Here is a 25,339-nt window from a genome sequence, read left to right on the forward strand (position 1 = left end):
CGTAATAGGTCGCTTGACCATGCTACTGGAGTGGTTCACAACATACAGAAGTAAGCCACCGTAATTCTGCTCTTGTTCTTACCGATGTTATTGCCATCCATAAGTAGTATTGTTTTACAACGTCATGCCTGTACCAGCACAGTACCTACAGTATGCCCAAAAAGTAAAATTGGTTTTCACGTGTGCCTTGCACGTATGATCGCAGCACAACATAATCTTTCTCCTTGAACTGATTTATGTTTTAGAATGAATTTAAATGATTGACGTACTTTTCGGACTCCTCGTGATATATTTCATCATTTTCACTGGACTCAACAATTAGGTTACCCTGATTTTCTTTAGCCAGCATGGCCAGATTTGTGCTTATTTGAAATACACAGAAGCACGTAAATCCAAATTTGTATTTACTAAAACTTCCGTGTGATTCGTTAAAAGGAACAAGTTATCCTGTTTTCAAGTTTTGTTGAACGTATAATTTATCATCTTCAAGATAATTAAATCGTCAAGTGGAGGAACAACTAGCCTGTAAATCATGGTGCAGTTCTACTGGAACTCTTAATACCTACTTCGAGAATTCGGAAGAACACTTTTGTTAGTGTGAAAAAAATAGGCTACATTAATAGAACTCATTTCATTCGTAATCCACAATTTATCCTCGTGGTATGTTAGCTAACTTCATCCAGGTGAATGTTGTATATTTATTCAATATTTTATTGTGTAAATGGTAGTTTAGATTTTCCCACCGGGCGAGTTGGCCGTGCGGTTAGATGCGCACTGCTGTGAGCTTGCATCGGGGAGATAAAGGGTTCGAACCCCACTGTCGACAGTCCTGAAGATGTTTTTGTGGCTTCCCATGTTCACACAAGGCAAATGCTGGGGCTGTACCATAATTAAGCCCACGGTCGCTTCCTTCCCATTCCTGGGTCTTTCCTGTCCCATCGTCGCCATAATACCTAACTGTGTTGGTGAGACGTAAAGCAAATTGCCAAAAATATCCCATTGTCTTCACTCGCTCAATAAACAGTTAACTATCCTCAATAACACGTTTTCAGGTATGGGTGAGGTAAGGTGTTGTATACAAGGAACTTAGTATACGGTGACAAAACATAAACTTTATAGTTTCAATGATTTGATACAATATATATATATATGAAATAAAACTGAATTCTTCTTGAAACTTTTTTGAATGCACGCAGTTAATGTTGAAATTAAATCTTAAATTGAATATCTGTTGCATATGTACAATTATACAATACGAGAGTTCCATATACACTTAGTTCTATGTTGAGGAGATAGTCTGTTTCACTAATAAATTGTCCTGATATTCAAAAACTACCTTCTGTGAAATTACAAGCGTAACTTGTAGAGAGAGGAAGAATGCTGGTACTAGGTTTATACTTGCAAGGAACTTGCATTAATTTATTCAAATAGCAGAATGCTAAGGTGGACGTCGGAGCACTGGTGAGGACTAAAGGGAGTAGCAGAATGCTACACTCGGGGCTCGACGTGGCTACGGGGATCAGGATAATGAGGCAATGTTCAGAGGTGAAACCTCACGGCCAGCAATACCTGTTCAAAACACGTTTTTAAGAGGAATGCCTCCGTGTCTGACTTGCGGTGTGGTATGGTCGTCGAACATTGGGGTAGTCCTGGAGAGGCTCGGAACGAAGCTCCTTATATATCGCTGGCTGACGTCATCGGTGAGCGTGCCAGACGCAGTAAAGACACCTCGTAGCTGCTAGAAACTTCGGTGCTGCGGCGGGCTGCGGAGCTTGTAGGCGCAGAGCTTGCGATGCGGAGGACACACACAACACCCTCCCCTCCTAATTACGCCGGTACGGTGCGAAGCGGCGACGGCGCTGGCGGCGGCAGCGATGCGGGGCTGGAGAGTCGTCCGGGTCAGTTGTGTTGTCCGGAGCCTGGGCTGGGCGAAGGAGCGTAGAATTCTCCTGAAAAGAACCCATGGTGATTAAATGGTCCAGAGCTCTTTCTGCAATAGATATGTTAGGCAGGACAAGTGAATCAACAGAAGGAGATGGACGATAGCGGAGGCGGATCTGGTCTTGGTGGTGGATGATGCGTTTCTCTGCGGTCTGGATGTCGTAGAGACGATGGCCCAAAGTACGGCAGATGATACCAGGTGTCCAAGGAGGATTGGACTGGAAAGTCCGGACATAGACCTTGTCGTAAACGTAGAACTTAGGCTGTGAGCGCTGCGGCTAGGCAGGAAGAGGCTGCAACAAAGAAAGCAAAGTACGATGAGGGCGTCCATGAAGCTTGTGGGCTGGAGTGAGGTTGTCGGAACCAGGCATAGTCCTATATCGTCCTAGGAGTTGTAGTAATGCTTAATCTTTACTCAAACCTGAAGATACAGCTTTCTTCATGCTTTTCTTGAATGTTTGTACAAAACGTTCAGCTTCACCATTAGACTGTGGGTGAAAAGGCGATGCTATAATATGCCGAGTGCCATTATGTGTACAGAAGTTCTGGAAGTGAGTGGCAGTAAATTGGGGACCATTGTCGGAGATGAGCACTTGAGGTGAACCTTCAGTAGTTAAAATCTTCTGAAGTGCACGAATGGTAGCTTCTGTAGTAGTAGAATGCATTTCTACGACGTAAGGAAAGTTGGATAGAGAATCTATCACTATGAGCCACATAGAGTTGAGAAAAGGTCCAGCGAAGTCTATGTGTACTCGTTCCCATGGAGAAGTAGCAGGAGGCCATGGAGCTAGGTCAGATGACGGTGCGTTTTGATGTATCTGACATGGGTCACAGTGGCGGATGAGTCGCTCAACGTCGGCGTCAATACCGGGCCAATAGCAGTGTTGACGGGCGAGTTGCTTGGTGCGTGATATTCCCCAATGACCTTCACGTAATAAGTCGAGAACTTGTCTGCGTAGACTAAGTGGGATAACCACTCGGTAGTGGGTGCCAGTTTCCAATAGTATTACACTGGCTCGAGTCGTGAGACGATGCTGTAGACGATGATAAGGTGCAAGGCTGGTAGGAAGCTTGGTTTGAAGAGGCCAACCGTTGAGGATATAAGTACGTACTGTAGCTAGTGTATTATCCTTATCAGTCGCTTTGGCGATGCAAGTAGCATCAATGGGAAAACTGGAGACTCTGTCTTCAAGTTCTATGTCTAACTGAAGACATGTAGATTCTTGAGAATCGAAAGTAGTATCAGGACCTACAGGTAAGCGAGAGAGAGTATCAGCATTACAATGCTGGGATGTGCTACGATAGACTATCTGATAGGAGTAGTCAGACAGAAATATGGACCATCTTTGCAGTTTCCGTTGAGAATGTTCAGGGATCTTTTTACCAGGGTGGAATAAGTGAACAAGAGGCTTGTGATCAATAATGATGAGGAAATGGTTGCCGTAGAGGTACTCGTTGAAACGGCGAATACCAAATATAAAGCTTCTTTCTCGATTTGCGAGTAGTGACGTTGATGCTCGTTGAGTGTCTTCGAAGCGAAGGCTATAGGATGTTCTTATCCGTGACGATACTTCTGGGAGAGAACGGCGCCGAGTCCATAATCAGACGCGTCCGTGGCGAGAGTGAAGTGCTTACCGGGCTGAAAATGAGTCAGCTTGACAGCGTAGACTAGGGCCTTGTTGATAGTCTGCCAGGCTTGTTGACATTGCTGAGACCAATGAAATTTAGCACCTTTCTTGCGTAAGGCATTCAGAGGAGCGGCTACTGAAGCGAAGCATGGAATGAACTTGCTATAATAGTTCGCTTTGCCTGTGAATGATTGAAGCTGCTTAATGTTCTGCGGTGCGGGCATGTTGACAATGGCAGAGACGTTCCGTTCGCTAGGTCGAATACCATTCTTATCAAGGATATGACCTAGGTAGTGAACGTGAGGTTGAAAGAACGTACATTTAGCGAGATTCGCTCGGAGGCCATTTTCCTTCAATTTGATGAGGATTAGGTGCAGATTATGCAGGTGCTCTTGATGATCTTTGCCAGTTACAAGAATGTCATCAAGGTAGTTAGCACAACCGGGAATAGAGGCAGTAAGCTGTGCTAAATAGCGCTGGAAATTCGCAGCGGAGGAAGAGACACCGAAAGGTAGGCGCTGGAGCTGGAGAAGTCCAAGAGGGGTATTCAGCGTGAGACACTGCTTGGATTCTTCGTCTAAAAGTAGCTGCAGATAGGCTTCTTTGAGATCAACTTTGGAGAAGAACTGTCCACCGGCTAAACGGCGAAATAAGTCCTGAGGACGGGGAATTGGAGAAACGTCGGTTTCAACCTGAGCGTTGATAGTGGAGCGAAAATCACCACAAATGCGAATTTTGCCATTAGGTTTCTTAACTACGACGAGTGGAGTAGCCCATTTACTGGAATTGACGGGAACAACTATACCGTCTGCTATCCATCTCTGTAACTCTTGAGTAACTTGGTCCTGAAGTGCAAGTGGGACTGGACATGCTTTGAAAAAGCGAGGCTTGGCTCCTGATTTCAGCTGGATATGAGCTGTGTAGTCTTTGGCTGTGCCTTATGTAGAGTCGAAGACTTCTGGAAATTGTTCTAGGAGATCGGTGACATCAGAGGTAGGCTGTAAGGCTGAGACTACATTGACGTCATGAATTTGGAAACCGAATAAATTGAATAGATCCATGCCTAGAATATTAGAGGCAATGTAGTTATTGACTACGAGCAAGGTAACGACCTTATGAATATCCTTATAGCTGGCAGGAATAGTGATTTGGCCCTTAATGTCAATTTTCTTCTTGTTAAACGTAACAAGTTGGACTCCAGCAGGAGAGAAAGACGGTGATCCCAAGTTGTGGTACGTAGCAAGGTTGATGATTTAGACAGGTGATCCAGTATCTAATTGAAAATTAGTAGTCTGATCGGGGAAAGAGATCGGAATAATGATCTTGCTAGAATTTCTAGTAGGAAGAATAAGATTAATCTGATCCACTTCCATGTCTTGGCGTGTCTTCGTACTAGGTTTCTTTGCCGGGAGAGTACTGGCAGGGCGGGACGTACTTTTACAGACAGTCTTGATGTGTCCTACTTTGTGAAATCGATCACATGTGGCTTTGAAGTAACAGCAGTCACGACGTTCGTGATGCTTAAAACATCCTCTGCAGGAAGGCAGGAGCTGAGGAGTGTTGGGAGAATTGTACTTCTTCGTAGAAGAGCGAGAAGGAACCTGTCGGGCACGCTTGGAAGGTAGCGAGCTGACTTTGCGGATCGAAGGAACAAAAGGCGTCCTGGCCGTATGAGATACGTGAGCGACTTCATGTTTCGTAGCTATTTCAGCTGCAGTCTTGGTAGTCATCTCATACCGGGCGAGTTGGCCGTGCGCGTAGAGGCGCGCGGCTGTGAGCTTGCATCCGGGAGATAGTAGGTTCGAATCCCACTGTCGGCAGCCCTGAAAATGGTTTTCCGTGGTTTCCCATTTTCACACCAGGCAAATGCTGGGGCTGTACCTTAATTAAGGCCACGGCCGCTTCCTTCCAACTCCTAGGCCTATCCTATCCCATCGTCGCCATAAGACCTATCTGTGTCGGTGCGACGTAAAGCCCCTAGCAAAAAAAAGTCATCTCATAGACTGTGGCAATACGCTGTATTTCTTAAAAAGAAGGATTACTACTCTTTACAGCGTCGAAACGGACCTTGTCGTGGGGAGTATGGAGAATAACCATGTCCCTAATGAGTGAGTCTGTGTAAGGCGTGTTACAACCATCCTTGGAACAAGTAAATTTAAAACTCTTGGCGAGACCTCGTAATTCCGCAATCCATTCAGTGTGAGTCTGTTGCGGTTTCATCCTACATTGAAAAAACTTGTAGCGAGCTGCTTCGATATGAGGATCTTTAGCATAATTCTCAGTGATACGAGGGAGGAGCTGTGTAAAGGGAACATCTGATATCTGCTATTCTGGGCTTAATTTCTGGAGGGGTTCGCAGGTAGGATCTCCTACGGAACTGAGAAAAAAGCTTGTTGCCGCTTGTCGTCCGTGATGGAGTGACAGATGAAGTGCTGTTGAAGTCTGACTAAGTACACTGACCATTCTTCTTTTTCCGGGTCGAACGTAGAAAATTGAGGAACGGCGGTCGGCTGTGTAGATGCAGAGAGGGCTTGGATTGCTGTAAGCAGTGTTGTCTGCTGTTGCTGCATGAATTGTTGCTGCTGTTGTTGCAAAGCCTGCAGTATAGCCGCTAACTGTTCTGTAGTAGCCATGATGAGTTGATGACAGATGAGATAGGGAGCACAATTTGCGAGACAGCGTGTAAGTAGACCAGCTGGGAGCTTGACCTTCAATCGCTCGCCTGTGAGTGAGAGAGAAAGAGAGCTTGGCGCAGCGAGAATGCACTGTAGGGACAGGTGCTCGTGTATGAGGCGTGAAATGATAGTCTGCTGTCTGTAGTTCTAACGGGGCGAACACTGGGAAGAATTGCACTGCACAAATGCGAAATGCTGGCGTAGCGAACTTGTTTCCCGTAGCGAGACTGGTGATATGGCGAAACCACGAATAAAGTGTTCCTCGTTGTCAAGTTTGTTGAATTGGCGGGACCTACCATGAAGTATTCCTCGTCGCCAATTTTCTTAAATTGTCGGGACTGACACGTGACTTTACCTCGTCGCCAATTTTGTTGTGTTGTATACAAGGAACTTGATATACGGTGAGAAAACATAAAGTTTATTGTTTCAATGATTTGATACAATATATATAAGAAATAAAACTGAATTATTCTTGAAACTTGTTTGAATGCACGCAGTTAATGTTGAAATTAAATCTTAAATTAAAGGTCTGTTGCATATGTACAATTATACAATACGAGAGTTCTATATAAACTTAGTTCTATCTTGAGGAGTTAGTCTGTTTCACTAATAAATTGTCCTGCTAGTCAAAAACTTGCAAGGAACTTGCATTAATTTATTCAAATAGCAGAATGCTAAGGTGGACGTCGGAGCACTGATGAGGACTAAAGGGAGTAGCATAATGCTACACTCGGGGCTCGACGTGGCTACGAGGATCAGGATAATGAGGCAATGTTCAGAGGTGATACCTCACGGCCAGCAATTTGTCCACCTGTTCAAAACACGTTTTAAGAGGAATGCCTCCGTGTCTGACTTGCGGTGTGGTATGGTCGTCGAACATTGGGGTAGTCCTGGAGAGACTCGGAACGAAGCTCCTTATATATCGCTGGCTGACGTCATCGGTGAGCGTGCCAGGGGCAGTAAAGACACATCGTAGCTGCTAGTAACTTCGGTGCTGCTGCGAGTTTCGGAGCTTGTAGGCGCAGAGCTTGCGATGCGGAGGACACGCACAACATAAGGCATACCACCAGAGGTGGTTTCTTCAGTCATCGAACACGACAGAGAACTGTTAACTTTCGCCGAGCTGAGTGACTCAGCAGTTGAAGCGCTGGCCTTCTGCCCACAACTTGGCAGGTTCGATCCTGACTCAGTCCGGTGGTATATAGATGTGTTCAAATACGCCAGCCTCGTGACGGTAGATCTACTGGCATATAAAAATATATTCCGGCTCCCGGCGTCTCCGAAAACCGTAAAAATAGAGGCACGTAAAACAACAATATTATTATTACTATTACTGTTAACTCCACGAATTATTATTTTACTTTTGGATTTATGTTTAATTTAATATTTAATTGTTGGGACCGATGACTTACATGTTAGGCTCCTATAATCATCATCATCACCAAGCTTAATTGTTTAATTTCTTGGTGCTCAAAATTTAATTTATATTTTGGCTGATTACAGGACTAAATAAGACTAATGTATTTTACGTAATTGTGCAGTTCTCGTTATATGTAGTATGAAGCCTGGATACAGTTCATTGCCCGAATGTGTGAGTGTGGTAAACATTGGAGGAGAATCCTACTTGCAATTTTATTGTTGAATAATTTATCGTACGTTTTTGTCGGCTATTAAGAATTACCGTCCAGTGTAGCATAGCGCTTTTGAAATCTAAATGGTCTTATTTGATAAGTACAATTCTTCACAAATTGTTGAGGCACGCGATAGGAGTGCTGGCCAGGCTCCTTTCGAATACGTCGGAAATTTAAAAAATGGAGATTGCACCTAGAATGATCTGTAAGCGAAATATTTCTCTGGTCTGTAAAATGAGAGGAGCTAGGGAGTGACACTTAGTTTTGAGTCAATTCTAGGGGAGTCCGAGGCAGTCACAAGACAATAATAATAATAATGTTATTTGCTTTACGTCCCACTAACTACTTTTTAAGGTCTTCGGAGACGCCGAGGTGCCGGAATTTAGTCCCGCAGGAGTTCTTTAACGTGCCAGTAAATCTACCGACACGGGGCTGTCGTATTTGAGCACCTTCAAATACCACCGGACTGAGCCAGGATCGAACCTGCCAAGTTGGGGTTAGAAGGCCAGCGCCTTAACCGTCTGAGCCACTCAGCCCGGCAGTCACAAGACAGTCCGCCAGTCCTGAGCGAGACATTCGTGAGTGAGTCAGTTAGGCGGCTACGTGGAGTTCAGTGTGACGTGTTAGTTGTGAACTGCTTGCGGATTACGCTGTACTGTGAGAGGTCGTGTTGAGTTTCGATGCGTCGGAGGGCTTCGCGATCGACCAAGTTCGTGGGTACAAATTGCATAAAGTGTAATACGCAAACGCGAGTGTACTTGTAAAATAACTGTGAATAGTAATTTAATAAATGTGGTCGATATTAAAACAAACTATTTTTCTGAGTAGCCACATTAGTTTTAAGGACTCGGACAACCCGCAACACTACCGTAATTCAACTTCTACACTAACTCAGATCATTATTAAGTTGGATCAACTACAGGCTAGAGGCGAATGTGAACCTCAGTTACTCGATCTCTAGCAATGCATGCGATACTTTCGAAATGAGTGATCCTATCACTGTGGTGTTGATTCCATGAAGAACCGAAAGTCTCAAGGTTTGAAATCACAAACTTTTAAGCTTGTCTGAAAATCTTTCTCAAGTTCTTTCAGCCGGATCCTGCGACCTCAAATAAGAATATCCACTTTTACTTGGTTCACCTTCGGATTAACCAACAATTCAGAAGTGCAGGATGCTGGTCCGTCAGTCAGTAACAAGACATGCAAACGTGCGACTTGTCCATTACTTTCAAGGTAAAAGATATTGTCAGAAACCTTAGACTGTTCACTAATGAGTATATAATTAGAAATCCTTTTTATCTCAAGAAAATTTACCTCTTCCCTAATTGGTATCATTTCTTCCTTCACCTCATATTAATTATGTACTAAATTCTGGTGCCTTCCATTCAACCTCGAGAGCGACTCTCCTCTACATATATTTTTTGTCGTGTCATGAATAATGCGTCTCATTAATCAGAGGGAAATTCCCTCCCTTTTAGAGAAAAGCATCAATGGCAGTGTTAGAGTCGATATAATTCTCAAGCTTCGCTCAACTGTTCAGGCACAGTCTCGGTGCTCTATTGTAATGTAAGCGTCGCATCCTCATTGTTTGGTGCTATTTGGAATTTTAACAGCTTAATGGTAAACCAGATACACAGAATAATTAACATATACGGTATTCGAACATTATATGTAGAGTATGGTAATGGGGAGGGGTGTAAGTCCCGAGATAACCAACTTCGAACAACTAGAGCCATAATATGACAACACAAAAATTTTGTGTTTGGTACAGTTCATAATGCATACTTGAGCAACTGAAATATTGAGTATGAATTTTAATACTCTTGTTAATCTTTTTTGTCACGCGTATGTTTACATTCTATTGTAAATCAGTAAGTTTGGTTTCATATGAAAAAAACCATTAAAGCTACTACGTCAGGTTTCCAAAATTTCTGCATTTTTTCACACCAGCGTTCATTGCCGTGGACACTTGTGAGAAACAGGTAACTGTGACTTTTCTTTTCGTTCTTTGTCCTGTGTGCTAAGTTATTGCTCGAATCCTGGAACACTCCACTGGAATGTAAGGTAGCTTAAATGCGAGACATTCATGTTACACAAACGAATCGGCCTTCAGTTACCAGATAGTTTATTAGCAGTTAATAGAACACTAATCCCATAATGAATTGCGTATTATTATTATTATTATTATTATTATTATTATTATTATTATTATTATTATTATTATTATTATTATTATTATTATTATTATTACAGCCTTGGTCAGTACGAGAGATATATTGGATTAATGGCGACAGTTTTTTAACCAAAGTCTTATTGGCTTTCCAGATGATATTATTAAATTTTCTCTCTGGAATCAACAAAAAATGATATCGCTTTGTAGTGATACCTAAAAGCGCCAGGTAAATTTGTTCATGAGAAACACATTCTGAACTCAGGTCAACCTCAACCAGGTGCAGTGATGGTCCCTGTGGATCACTTACCGTCATGCCAAATCATTGATACAGCGAATTACACTTGTTTGAATTTAAGGGGAATTATTGTACTCTCGGTAGTAATAGTATTTCTCCAGAAATGTTGATGTATCGCGAGGTTTTGATGTATATTATCGTGAAGTGCTATGGTACGATTCCACTGGCTGCGGAAAAGGGTAACATGTAGCATGCGGCTGGCAATAGATGTTGCTATTTGTAGCATGCGGCTTGTTATCAGTGAAGCAGAATATATGTGGTGTGGTACATGTGTTGCCGGGTGTAGCATTCGTCACTTGTGGAGATGTGTCGCCAGCTATAAACGTTATTCCGTCAGCGCAACAGTTTCCCACCCGAATTTGACTGGATAGGATGTCGTTGCAGACTACTGCGACAGCTGCGTCGGCCCCGGTGGTGGAAACCAGAATTTTTCGTTCGATCGAATCAAGTACAGCATGAACTATTTGAGAAGTTGATGACTGACTACAAAGCGCATTTCAGAAATTTTGCATGGATGATGCGGGAAGATTTAGAATTTTTGTTAAAGAAGCTTGGACCGCTGAATGCGAAGTCCGATACCAATTTATGTGAAGTAATAACACCAAAAGTTAGACTGTTGCTTACCCTTTGATTTTTGGCTTCTGGTAACTGATGTACTTGTTTCGAGTTTCTGAACATAGCATCTCACGAATCATCCCGGTGGCGTGCATGGCTCTAATAAATGTCTTGAAAGACTTCGTATAGGTAAGTAAATGTAAGATAATTAAGAATTTTGCAGTTTTCAGTTTGTAATAATCAGCGCCCTAAATTTCGTTAACTCTGTCTCAAAATGTGTAAATTCGTGAAAAGTAGTGATGGACAAAAATATATACTTCCTAGCCCACTAGCAACTTGCAGCGTGAAATAATTCTTCAATTTACCACCCATCTTCGGTGACATTCTAAACCGAAATGTCAGAGATTTTACGATGATACAACGTAACCCTAGTTTACGTTAACACACCGATGAAATATATTTTGGAGAATCACAAAATATAGAAACCATTAACTGGATACGTGCGGAATTTGGAGCATACCTGGTGACTTGAGGTGTGCGAGACTCGTGACAAATAGAGCACACTAAGGAACATTTGCAATGTTGTAAAAACAATATAATTACGTTATCTGATTCAGAATTTAATATTCTTTCACATTTATAATATATGTAGGACCTAATAACGCAAAAATTAAATATATGTATACATGTCTTACAGTGTGTAGACATCCTCTTAAATTTCACGTTGGGGCGATGACATTCGATGTTAGGCCCCTTTAAACAACAAGCAAGCAGCAAACAAATTTCACGTTGCCCGTTGTCATCACTTAAATTATACAAATACACCGCAATCACCATAAATCACTTTTCGCTGATTCTCTAAAATCCAAATAAGAAGAAAATAATAAGCGTAAAAGGAAGTAGTCATATAAATGAGAAAATGCAACGCACTTTGGAACTTTTCATTCCGCCACTGAAGTTCACTGAAGGTCACATAAACAACAGCTCTCTCCAATTTAATTAAATAAGCCTAGATTATATTTATTTGGGAGTCTAGGAGGCCTCACGTCGCAAGTTAAAGATTGAAACAAATTATAAAAGGACCACAAAACAAAATGAGGAGAATCTGAACACCAAAAACAAATACATTTATAACAACCCATAATATTCTGGAGCAACTGAGTATTTTATTCAATATCTTAATTTATAAAACCATCATTTAACTTTAAAGCTGTGGAAGATGAAGTAAATCCGCGAAGTCGGTACTGTTATGGCCACACTGTGACTGAAAGCTTGTTCTCATCGGTGGGTGATCCTCTGATTAGCTATGATCCAAAGAACAAGAAAATAATAATCATAAAAGAAAGTAATCATATAAATGAGAACCTGCAACATGAGCGTACAGATGTAAAGGAAGACTGGAATATAGAATTAGATGTAGTTAAGGGTGACCCCTAACAACTATTATATGAGGTTTGGGTATCGCTAACATTTCTAGTGCAGCTTGGAGACTGAAAATCGTAATTGACAATTGAGGTTTCAAATAAGAATAAGTTGTTAAAGCTGTGTATTGCTAGAACCTGTGCCCTTGGCGAAACATTTTCAGCTCATTTGCCACATATTCTGCATAGACTGCGAGCTCAATTCTCGTTATGGAAGACGTCGAAATACTATAGGCTTCTGTAGGGTTCTTCGACACTTTCCTCTTGCAAATCACATTTTCCCTTCTTGCACTTTGCGCGATTCTAGTCTCAATGCCCAATTTCCTCAGCAGGACCCTGTTTATTCTCCATGTTTTCCAAAATCTGATTTGTTGGATTTTCCACTGTGATTTCTGCAGTCTGAAGTTGCAACCCTGAGTAAATCTTCATTTTCCAAAGTCTCCTCCTCCAATATAGAATAACAGATCATTTTACATTGATTATAAAGAGGTATTACGTAGAAATTTACTCTATGTAACATTTAAAAGATATCTTCACTAATAAAAAAATTATTGTCCTCGGGTTCCAAACAAACAAAATGACTGGAAAAGAGTGTCATACGATTTTGATACTTCAGGGAATTATCCTCACTGCATTGGCACATGTGATGGGTAACATATACTTGTGAAGTGCCCGGAAGGAAGTGGTAGAGATTTTTTTAATTATAAGGGAAGTTTCAGCATCGTGCTGATGGCAGTAGCAACATATTGCTTCCTGTACGCTGTATTGGATGTCATGGAGCGAGTTTGGACTGCGAAGTATTCCGGGAATCTGACCTTTACAAGCACGTATCTGAAAATACATTTTCTCTCTACACTTCACAACATTTTCCAGGAAGGGAAATACCATCGCCTTAAGTTCTTGTGGTGGATGATGTGTTTCCGTTACAAAAGGACATTATGGAACCATACGCTAGTTAATACGACAACGGCTCACCCTAATGAATCTACAATTACAGACGTTCACGTGCTTGCAGAGTAGTAGAAAACTGCTTCGAATTGCTGGCAAGCGTTGTCCGTGTATTTAAACAGACCATGGAGATTGGTGTGAAAAATGCAGTGACTGTAAGCACCACATGCATTTATTTGCGCAACTTTCTCAGAAAACGCCCTACTGCAAGATCCCTTCATTCGCATCCGGGGACATTTGACACTGACACCCAAAATGCTAATATCATTCCAGGATCGTGGCGTAAAGTGGCCCAGCCTTATGCAGGCATGGAGCCTCTGAGAAACAAACCACGTCGGAATTCTCAAGAGGTGAAACAATTACGGATGAGTTTATGGAACACTTTAAGTCAGATGAAGGCCGTGTACCATGGCGCGATCGGTACTCTTAGAGGTACTGGAAGTTTCCGAATCTTTTTGGACACTGGAATTTAATCATAAACATTGTTTCTATTAAAGTGTATTAGTTTAATAGAATATCCTAACCCTGTTCTGATTACTTTACAAAGTCGTAGTCACCTCGAACCAAGTTGAAGGGGAACTGGAGAGGGGAACGCGCTCTCTATCCCCGAATTACAGTTACAGATTTTATGAAATTTTTACAATAGCCAAACGGAAATTTATATTTTAGAAAAGGGTAGTTACCTAGTTAGAAATTCGGACCTTCCCCTCGGATAAGTTGCGGAGGCAGCTACAGAAAACTAAGTCTGGTGGTTATTACCTGGCTGATGTTCTGCCTGCCGAAGAAAGTGGCGTCCCGACTCCTGCCTTAACACACACACACACACACACACACACACACACACACACACACACACACACACACACACACACACACTCAGAAAAACGGCGATCAATGATACAAGGAAACTAGAAAAGCAGCAACTTATATACCCTCAGGGAAGGTTCGAGAGGATTCTGGACTAATCCGTACACACCCTCTCAATTTTTATTGGTTAATACAAAATGAACAAGAAATGCGGGATTGGTTGAAAATTAATTACAAAAAATCGTGATTGGCCAGATTCAAAACTGGCGGAATGAAAAAGAAATGTTGCCAACCCAAAAATAATTGGACATTGATTCAGTTAAGAAAATCTAGAAATACAAAACTTCTTTAAATTACAAGTTCTTCCACCTTGCACCAGGGTGCTTGACCTCCATTTTTGTAATGCCATATATGTAGAAAAGTTCAAACTTCTTGAAGTAAACAATCACAAAGCAAATAAGTACAGTCAGTTTAGGTAAATTCACAATAACACAATTACTTAATACTTCGGTAGTGACATCTTCTGATTAAAGTTCCAACTTTATGTAGTAGAAGTTTCACATTTCTTGGATAGATATAGTTCATTAAGGCGCTTGTTTTGAATGTGCGGTGTTGAGGTGTACCTACCGGTACAGCAACTATGAAAAACTTATCCCAGTGATTAAGAAAAAGAATGTGATGAAACAGTGATCGAAGACTTTGTGTACTTTGAGTAGCAGTGAATAGACTTCTAAACAAAAAGTGTGTTAACAGTTTGCAAACGAGTGCCGTTTTTTGTTATCCTGTTAAACGATATATTTACGAGAAATCCATAGGGATGGGAATGTCATACGATACTGATGCGTAGAATAACACAGTAATATTAGAAGTAGTTGTTGTTGTTCACTAAATTATATCTCATTGTTACCTTTAATTAATTTAATTTATAGTGCAACTGTTGCCAGGATTAATAGCCAGAAATCAGGCATTGAGTAAATTGCAATCATAAGCTGTTAACTTATTTTATTTATTAAAGGTAAACCGTGGCTTAATGTCAGCTCACACGACGCTCTTCATTGTTACCTGGCATTGAAGTAGTTTTACTGGGAGCATCGATGCGAAGGAGAAAGGTTAGTAGACTATACCCGAAGCACATTTTTCCATTCAATGGAGAACCACCACTAGTTTTCATTTTCTGAGTTCTTTAGTGCTCTCGGTGGAATGCTGAACGCAAATGTTTTATTATCTTCCTCAGTACCTGGACACAGCAGTCATATTTTCCTGAGAGCTGTTTCAACGTATCCATATTAATGCTATTGTTTGTATCGTCTCCCAAAGTTATATTCCACAATTCCGCAGCTGCGGTAAACCTCAGTTGAACTCATAGGTTTTTCAATAGCCCATTCCATCTCTTTGGACGGAAATTGTACCACCGATGTACACACTGTCGAATCCCGGGCGACACTGTTCAACAAGCATATTTTTTAGGCATGCGGCACCAGAGAGAGTTCGACAGGTCGCACACGACCGCACACTTCATGTCACGCCGTGATTCAGTTGAAAGTCGGCTGCAGCATGCGTCATTGTCGCATGTTTCATGTTGACTCAGTGGAATCCCACCTTTATGTGCAATAAGTAGTGTCGATGGATGGAGATCAAAGGTCTTGTCAAAGAACAGACAGCAGAATTTGAAACGTGGATAAATGACTGAATGTCGAAAATTCCACCGGTAGATCATGTAACTAACACAGGGATATTCCATCATGCCGAGAAATCATAAGAAGTCTTGAACTTAGCAAAACACGGAAAGTTAGACTATTTCAGTCGCATCTTTCGAATTGACATATAAAGCCTGTTGAAACCGACTCTATGGAACGTGAACCTGAGTGCAGAAGATTATCTTGGTCGCTGAACCTCCAATTGTAGTTAGACATCGACGATACGGGAAGCCCAAAATAGGAAAATGTACTCCACGTTGGTCGCCAACATTTTGTGAAAACATAAAACAGGTAGATTCTGAATATACTGTACGTCTATTTTTAGAATAGTTTCCCCTCCTTTCAAATAAGACACCCTGTTGTGATTCCTCCTATGTCTGACGTTGCAAAATTAGTCATTCTCTGAGTGTATTGTGCAATAAAAAGAATTAGGACAATATTGAGCTTGGGTGATGGGCTCTCTCCTTCCTAGCATGAGTAACACGAGTGTATCTATGTAAGAAGAACGATGCTACACATCCCATCTCCTGTGGAACCACCACGTCTTTGACTTGGCTTCCTAAGAAATTTTAGTTTTGAGTTACGACCTCTGAATGGATTTACTACGAAGTAGTAGTAGTAACATGGAGTATGTACAAATAATAATAGAAGGATTGAATGCGTCTTACAAACCTTTCTGCACAGTAACTTTTCTATGTGATGTTACAATCCATGCTAGTAATATGAAGTATGTAGATGTGCATTATGGTATATCACCGATGACGCCTCACATTTGTTATCACCGTAAATCTAACAAATACGCTTTACACAAAACTTAGCCTTTTCCCTGAACCATTTCTGGACTTCAGAACTAATGAGGTTTTCGATCCTTGGAAGTCGTTCATTAAAGACCATTTTCTTTTCCTGCAAGGATTTGACCGGAGCCTACCTGACAAGGAACTTTAATCCTGGTTTTTATTTCAGTCTTTGAAATGTGAGTACGTTTGTGAAAGGTGCTTTAATTGTATAATATAAATTACTATGCATTCTACATCCGTTTAAGGTTCTCACGTTTCTTCGCGCGATATTTAGTTTTATAGACTTTCTTGAGTTTCCCTTAATTCAAAGGAATGCAACACAATTAATTTCCGTCGGCATTCCATCTGTTTTTACGCTCAGAGTATGCGATACCGATTCTTCTTCAGAGAAAAAACTGCTCACTTTTTATTGCTGAACTTCTTTCAAGTCTTTATCCAACAATACCGAGTTACTTGGCTAAGCGGTACGAGTGGGGTTTCTACCGTCAGCTGAGTAGTTTGGAATCAGGAAAATCCCGAGGTTACGTCGTAATTAGTCACGGACGCTGTTTTCCATATCTTAACTGTTTGCAGAATAGCTATCAAGGTTAACGTGTCATGATTATTCTAACACTCACAGCAGTGGATCAGACGGTAAAGCTATAGCTTTCTGAGTCCATGTAGTTGGGTTGGATCCAGGCTTAGTCCGGCGGTATTTGAAGGTACTAAAATCCGTCAGTCTCATGTCGGTAGATTTAAGCCGGTAAAGGAACTCCTACGGTGCAAATTTGTGGCTGCATGACGTTTCTAAAAATCATGAACGTATGTAGTTAGGCATAAAAGGAGTAATATTATTGAATTACTAACGAGGAAGGTGTCTTTAGCATTAACATCCGTCTTACTGGTAATAGCTTTCTACTAGTATTGCAATTTTTATATCGTAGGCTCTGTACCTGATCATTCATGTTCATTGGCAAAACTTAGTAGAATCACGCGACTCTCCCTACACCTTCGTGTTGTATTATGAACTAACGCAAAATATAATTTAACACGTCTACGGGTATTAAACCAACTCGCAAAGTAATGTGTAAGTCATTATCCAATATGTCTGCATATACGCATGAATGTGACAAGTACGATATACCCTTACGGAAATGCCTGAAACATGCTTTCTATAGTACTGAATTGTTGCACCTCAATTGCCACCTTTAATGAGATGATTTTAATTTTTCATACTCTGCAAAATATCTGGAGAAATTTCTGTATATCATGAACACAGACTTGGAGAAATAATACGAGATGAAAATAAATAAATTGATAAATTGGAACAAAAGTAATGGAATGCAATCCAATGAAATCGGGCGATGAAGGAAATATTAGATTAGGAAATAATCTTAAAAGATTTAGGTCAATAACTTTACTTAGGAAGTTTAATATACACTGACTGACAGAGCAAATGCAACACCAAGGAGGAGTGGTTCGAAAGGGATGAAAGTTGGGGAAAAAACAGAGTCGGCACGGAAGAATAATTGAGGTTTATTTCTAACCGATATGCAGGTTACACAATGCGCACGGCATCGACTCAGTAGGATGTAGGACCACCGCGAGCGGCGATGCACGCAGAAACACGTCGAGCTACAGAGTCAATAAGAGTGCGGATGGTGTCCTGAGGGATGGTTCTCCATTCTCGGTCAACCATTTGCCACAGTTGGTCGTCCGTACGAGGCTGGGGCAGAGTTTGCAAACGGCGTCCAATGAGATCCCACACGTCTTCGATTGGTGAGAGATCCGGAGAGTACGCTGGCCACGGAAGCATCTGTACACCTCGTAGAGCCTGTTGGGAGATGCGAGCAGTGTGTGGGCGGGCATTATCCTGCTGAAACAGAGAATTGGGCAGCCCCTGAAGGTACGGGAGTGCCATCGGCCGCAGCACATGCTGCACGTAGCGGTGGGCATTTAACGTGCCTTGAATACGCACTAGAGGTGACGTGGAATCATACGCAATAGCGCCCCAAACCATGATGCCGCGTTGTCTAGCGGTAGGGCGCTCCACAGTTACTGCCGGATTTGACCTTTCTCCACGCCGACGCCACACTCGTCTGTGGTGACTATCACTGACAGAACAGAAGCGTGACTCATCGGAGAACACGACGTTCCGCCATTCCCTCATCCAAGTCGCTCTAGCCCGGCACCATGCCAGGCGTGCACGTCTATGCTGTGGAGTCAATGGTAGTCTTCTGAGCGGGCCTCCTTCAACCAATCGACGGGAAATTGTTCTGGTCGATATTGGAACAGCCAGGGTGTCTTGCACATGCTGAAGAATGGCGGTTGACGTGGCGTGCGGGGCTGCCACCGCTTGGCGGCGGATGCGCCGATCCACGCGTGCTGACGTCACTCGGGCTGCGCCTGGACCCCTCGCAGGTGCCACATGTCCCTGCGCCAACCATCTTCGCCACAGGCGCTGCACCGTGGACACATCCCTATGGGTATCGGCTGCGATTTGACGAAGCGACCAACCTGCCCTTCTCAGCCCGATCACCATACCCCTCGTAAAGTCGTCTGTCTGCTGGAAATGCCTCCGTTGACGGCGGCCTGGCATTCTTTGCTATACACGTGTCCTGTGGCACATGACAACACGTTCTACAATGACTGTCGGCTGAGAAATCACGGTACGAAGTGGGCCATTCGCCAACACCGTGTCCCATTTATCGTTCGCTACGTGCGCAGCACAGCGGCGCATTTCACATCATGAGCATACCTCAGTGACGTCAGTCTACCCTGCAATTGGCAAAAAGTTCTGACCACTCCTTCTTGGTGTTGCATTTGCTCTGTCAGTCAGTGTATACCGATGGAGGAAGTAAGTAGGTTATGAAGTACGGACTAGTATAAGCAAGGAAAGCCTTTCTTCAGGAAATAAATCTTCACTTCAAACCCAGGTAGCCTATGCGAGTAAATGGACAGTAATTATTTTAAACTGAATATAAGTTTTGAAATGTGGTGTTACGGATGAATGCTGAAGGTTTGATGGTTAGATTTGAGCACAAATAACTATATACTGCATCAAACACTATTGTAAGATCTAGACTGATGAAATTCAACTTGGGACAACCAGGAGTTGTTCAGATAATTTTCGATGGAAGTGTATCATTATAAGAACGATAGACGTAGATCAGTGCATTAATATGGTAGATTATAGGACACGTGAGTCGTAGGAACTGTGCAGAAATGAAAATAATAGCACTTAATTTTATAATAAAGTTATTGTTTTCACTTCCCACTAACTATTTTTGAAGGTTTTCGGATGCACAGAATGTAATATTCGATGGCATGTGGCCTCCGAATTAAAGTAGGTGAAATGTTGAAGTATGTAAGGCTTCGAAAACATGGACTATGCTGCGATAAGATCATTCATCTCGACACTAACAGCTCGCAGTTATTGGCTTTTAAAACACACGACACAATCTCTGCTTGTTGTTTAAAGGGGCCTAACATCTAAGGTCATCGGCCCCATATCTATAGCATTAAGGCTGTAGTGAATGGCCGGATCTATATCCATTATATGCCTGCTGCAAATGAGACTGTTAGACGTCGTCACACCTGGTGATGACCAATCTTCATTCCATTGACGAATCGATCTACAAATATATCTGATACGTCATTTAACACATTAAAAGTCCATAATTCTTGATGACTAACTTATCCGTTAAAAATAGCGTACCAAGCATAGCCGGAAGGCACGCGCTGTTCTCTCTCACTAATATATGACAAAAATCAGCTCATTTCGTAACCATGCTTTGATGGCCTGTGGATTCTGACAACATATTATTGACATCTTGTTGTAATATAAATATGTTACAAGTAAATTTTTTCTTGGTAAAGTACCGAGCACACTTATTATAAAACTCGCGTACACCAACTCGTGCTTTGTCCCGGATAAATGCGTCTAATCGTGTTATTAACGAAAAGTTTTCATCACAGTGGAAAATTCGGATGCACTCTTTGATGTTATATTCAATTATAACCTGTCGACAATGCCATTTTATTAAATGTTTAGAAATTAAAGCGATTAATTTGTTTATGGCACTGTCTTAAATTCCTCATAATAATATTGACATCCGAAGTGAAATATTTCGTTTCTGATAGCCACGTTTCCGTCTTCCATCAGACTTGACGAGAATTGAGATATTTTTCTGGAATGTTGTAGAGGGCGATGCACATTAGTGCGGTGCTCTGATGTCGGCGTTCTCCTTCGAAATATCTCGGTGATCGTGTGTTCCTTGATCTAGGCTGAGCGGCATTTTTGGGTTGTCACGGAGCCATCGTAAACTACCACCGGTTAATGCCAATGCCCTGGGCTGACAGGAAATGATCTATATCTGACAATTTGTGATACGCCTCGTCGAAGAAAATCTATAGTATTGTTTGAATCAATGTTGAGCATTGTGTCTAGACGGGAAGGGTACTGAGACTCGACTTCATCTGCCCAGTGAAGGAAAATGCCCGTCAGGCCCATTGCGAGTTGTATAAAGTTATCTAATTCTGTGTTCTTAAAGATGAAGTTCACCGTACCAACACCAATGGCAGCAGGAATTGCATTGATGATATTACGAGCCATAGCTGCTATCGGAGATGAAGCATCAGGTTGTGACTGCCTTTTTATGCAATGCACTGCATTAGTTCATTATACCAGTGCAGCTTCCTATGCATGACTCTGCGTTGTTCAGGGAGAAATCTTGTAACAGTTCTTCCTAGTTCACTGCACGTTATGGACCGGTCCGTTTCTATAGAACATTAAAGATCTAGCGCACTACCTAAAATCCCCCTCGCGAACTTCGACAGCCCAGACACGTCAGCAATGCCCCAGCAGCGAGTTGGCTTCCCGTCGTCAATGGTGTCGATTTAGTTAACTGGAGAGATTACGAGGTGACATATGGTCAGCGCGACGAATCCTCTTGGTCGTTATTCTTGTTTTTCCAGTCCAGGAACAACATCTTACCGCCAGATAGTCCCTTGACTGTTTTGACATGGGCTGAGTGGACCACATACCAGCCTTCAAATCCAGGGAAAAAGTAAATAAAAAAGGGAACTTCACCTATTTAAAATTTCCTGCTACGGCATTTACCTGTAGAGGACGGAGATAAATTGGTGGTGACCATTGCTGAAACATAAAAGTGACTATGGCATAAGGAGTGGGCAGGTGAGAGAGAGGTTGAAGAATGCGATATCTCCTAAAATGTGTGATATACTTGCGTGTGTTTACATCGTACGTTGCCGTTATTTATCAGTTTTGTATGCATATAGAACTCTTTTTTTAACGTAGTGCACTTGTGATAATAATATTAGTCCCTAGGGTGATATCTAACCACTCACCCTTCTTTACTAGTAATACGTGTACTCTTCAAGATAGTAATACAGTGAGTGGATCTTCTGTGCCAGAGGCAGTAAATAGTTGCTTGCCTACCTGTACGACTTGACGCATGCGATGTGTGCAGGTACAGTGGAGATAAGATTAAAGAAGATAGCTCCCTGCGTTTCTCACAGTTCGTAACAGAATGTTGTGGAGGTAGTTTAGGGCAGTATTAACCGTGAAATATAGTGCTCTAAATATGTGTCTCGTCACATAATGGGAGAGGCGGTTGCTAACAATTTTTATAAAGAGAGGAAGACAGACACATTGCGAATATTATCAAATTATGCCTGATTTGCGTCGACACCCAGAAACATTCGAAAAGTAATTAGGAATGTATATTGTAACTTTCAATTGCATACTTCAGGTGGAGGCGCCATTGACTGAGCATGAATGGAGTGATTTTTTCAATCAGCAATCAGCCTAGTCTGTGTCGGGCTTTTGTTGTGCCAAGACAAGTGCTGCACTGCTAGATGGCTTGCCCGTGATCAACATAATGGCATCCTCAGACTTACTGTTTGGGTTTCGAGATCGGGTTCGTTTCCTCTCATATTAGACAACTCCTCAGTTTGTCTCATAAGGCCAATAAACTGTATTTCAACTCTCAGTCCAAAACTGAATTTCTTGAACTGACCGCTAATTGAACCCGGTGCTTCTGGGTATGATGCGGCGTGCTACCCGCACACTACGGGACTGACGTCTTGAGAAAGAATCGAGTCGAGGCAGGCCGATGAGAGAGGGAAAGACCTGAAATCACAGGTACACTGCTAGTTTCGTTTGAACATTCCTTTACCACAGCTCAGTGCTCTGTGCGAAACTATTTGCACACCTATCCTTCACAGATCCACTACATCCACTGAGATTGCTTTACGTGGCTTTTTAATTCCCTACTCAACGTATAGCTGACACACCTCTAGTGTCGAAGATCCACTATATTCCTAATCTTAGCCGTCTCATCAAAAAAGTGGACTTTCTTGATTATTGCTATGGGCGTAAAGCACTTAACCAGTGAGTATATGAAATGAATAAATAAATAATGTTATTTGGTTTACGTCCCACTAACTTTTACTAACTTTTCGGGAGATAGTAGGTTCGAACCCCACTGTCGGCAGCCCTGAAAATGGTTTTCCGTGGTTTCCCATTTTCACACCAGGCAAATGTTGGGGCTGTACCTTAATTAAGGCCACGGCCGCTTCCTTCCCACTCCTAGCCCTTTCCTGTCCCATCGTCGCCATAAGACCTATCTGTGTCGGTGCGACGTAAAACAACTAGCAAAAAAAATACCAACTTTTACGGTTTTCGGAGGCGCCAATGTGCAGGAATTTAGTCGTGCAGGAGTTCTTTTACGCGCTACTAAATCTACCGACACGAGACTGAGGTATTTGAGCACCTTCAAATATCACCGGAGTGATCCAGGATCGAACCTAGAGTATATAAAACACGCTCAATTATTAACATAAAAAGTCACAGTTGTTAAAAACTGATCGAGTAGGAAATGTTTCTAGCTGGTGACTCGAAGTATAATCGCAGGAAAATCATAATTAGGGATTATGGAACCCTCTTTACGAGATAGCACTGCGTGAATTGCCTGGTACTGGTTTCATTGGCGTAGTTTTTACCACTCATTTCTTCTTCTTGGTCAGGAGGAACGTATTAATGTCAGACTTCTTGTGCATAGAGCACCTATGTGAACGGATTACTGTATGTCCTTCTCAATGGAAAAAAAAATGATGTTCGATTATTAATCTTATCTTGAAAATTCCTCCAAAATTGTTTATGGTACCTTGTTTCCTGAGTATCAGCACTCAAGGAAATCTATACTCCAATTCGTGATGAGAGCAGTAGCAATCATTAATTGCTGGTTCCAAGCTTGTATATGGGTATGTATATAGTATAATGGACACTATTGACACAGGGATGTATGTGAGCAAACATATCGTACCCTCGATCAATAACTCACACATTATAAATCTAATGGACGTCGCCAATTATTCCCATGAATAATCGCAATGGCTTCGGGCTTTCAGAGTGCTCCGCTTAAAGCCGGAACTCATATGAAAGATTACCTTACGGTTAGAAGCACCTAGCTGATAATTACTAAAGCCATTGGTGGTGGAGTGATCAAACATAGGGAATTTGAATATTTACGTTGAAATATAGGGGACTAGCAATTGCCCGCGGCTTCGCTCGCGTGGATTTCGTAATGTGATCAAAGTAATCGTTCCTCGGCATTGTACTAAGACATTATCTGAAAATTCTTAAAGTATAAAAACTCACCCAAAAATTGCGTTCCATTTACCCCAGAAATTATTTGTAGACAATGTTGTGGTATTACCTTTTGGGGCAAGGCGACCATGCGACATAGAACTGTACATGTGAGAAACAGTCTTTTCTCAAGTCGAAAAAATAAATACATGTTTCTTTATTTTTAAAGGTGATTACGAATACCCATTTTGACGTCTGTGACATCTTTAGTTTCTAAGATATAAGTATCCTCATAAAAAGAATTCACCTTTTTCACTTCCTTTCACACTCCCCCCACCCCTTGAGTGAATTTCCGGTTAAAATACTTGCCTTTTTAATTGTAAAGGATCTCCTAAATACCCGTTATCACGACTTTACATCCCCAGTTTTTTATATATGTGTCCATATAAAAGGAATTCAACTGCTTTTCACCCCCGCCCCAAAATGATTTCGCCCAAAAACGCTTTTTTCTTTGTTTTTAAAGGAGATCCAAATATCAATCTTTAGGTATGTAACAACTTAAGTTTTTATTAGATGTAAATTTCCTCATACAATTAATTCAATTAATTTTTCAATTTTTCATCTTCCCCCGCCCCCCTTAATTAGATTTTCCGAGAATACATATTTTGTTTAATTTTAGAACAGATTTCAAATACCAGTTTTCACGTCTGCAAAATCTTCGTTTTTGAGATAATAGTATCCGCATACAAATAATTCAACGAATTTCTCAATTTCCCTCCTCCCTTTAGGTGGAATTCAGAAAAAAATACGTATTCCTTTATTTTTAAAGGAAATTGCAAATACCAAATTTCACGTCGGTAACATCTTCAGCTTTTGAGATTATCCTAAATTAAATAATTCAATCTTCACTTTTAACCCCCCCCCCCCAAGTGGGTTTTCCAAAAACAAAAAGATACGTTTCTTTATTTTCAACAGAGATAAAAAGTACTATTTTTCACTTTGGTAACATGTTAAGTTTTTGAGATATACTGTAGAATTGCTCATTTTTAAATTTCACCCCCTTTTTAGTTCCCCTTAATTGGAGTTTCCAAAAACAAATCACCTATGTTTCTTTACATTTACACGAGATTCCAAATAGTAATTTTTAAGTCTGTAACATTTTACGTTTGAGATATACTGT

This window comes from Anabrus simplex, chromosome 2 (assembly GCF_040414725.1).
Source record: "Anabrus simplex isolate iqAnaSimp1 chromosome 2, ASM4041472v1, whole genome shotgun sequence".
NCBI classification, from domain to species: Eukaryota; Metazoa; Arthropoda; class Insecta; order Orthoptera; family Tettigoniidae; genus Anabrus; species Anabrus simplex.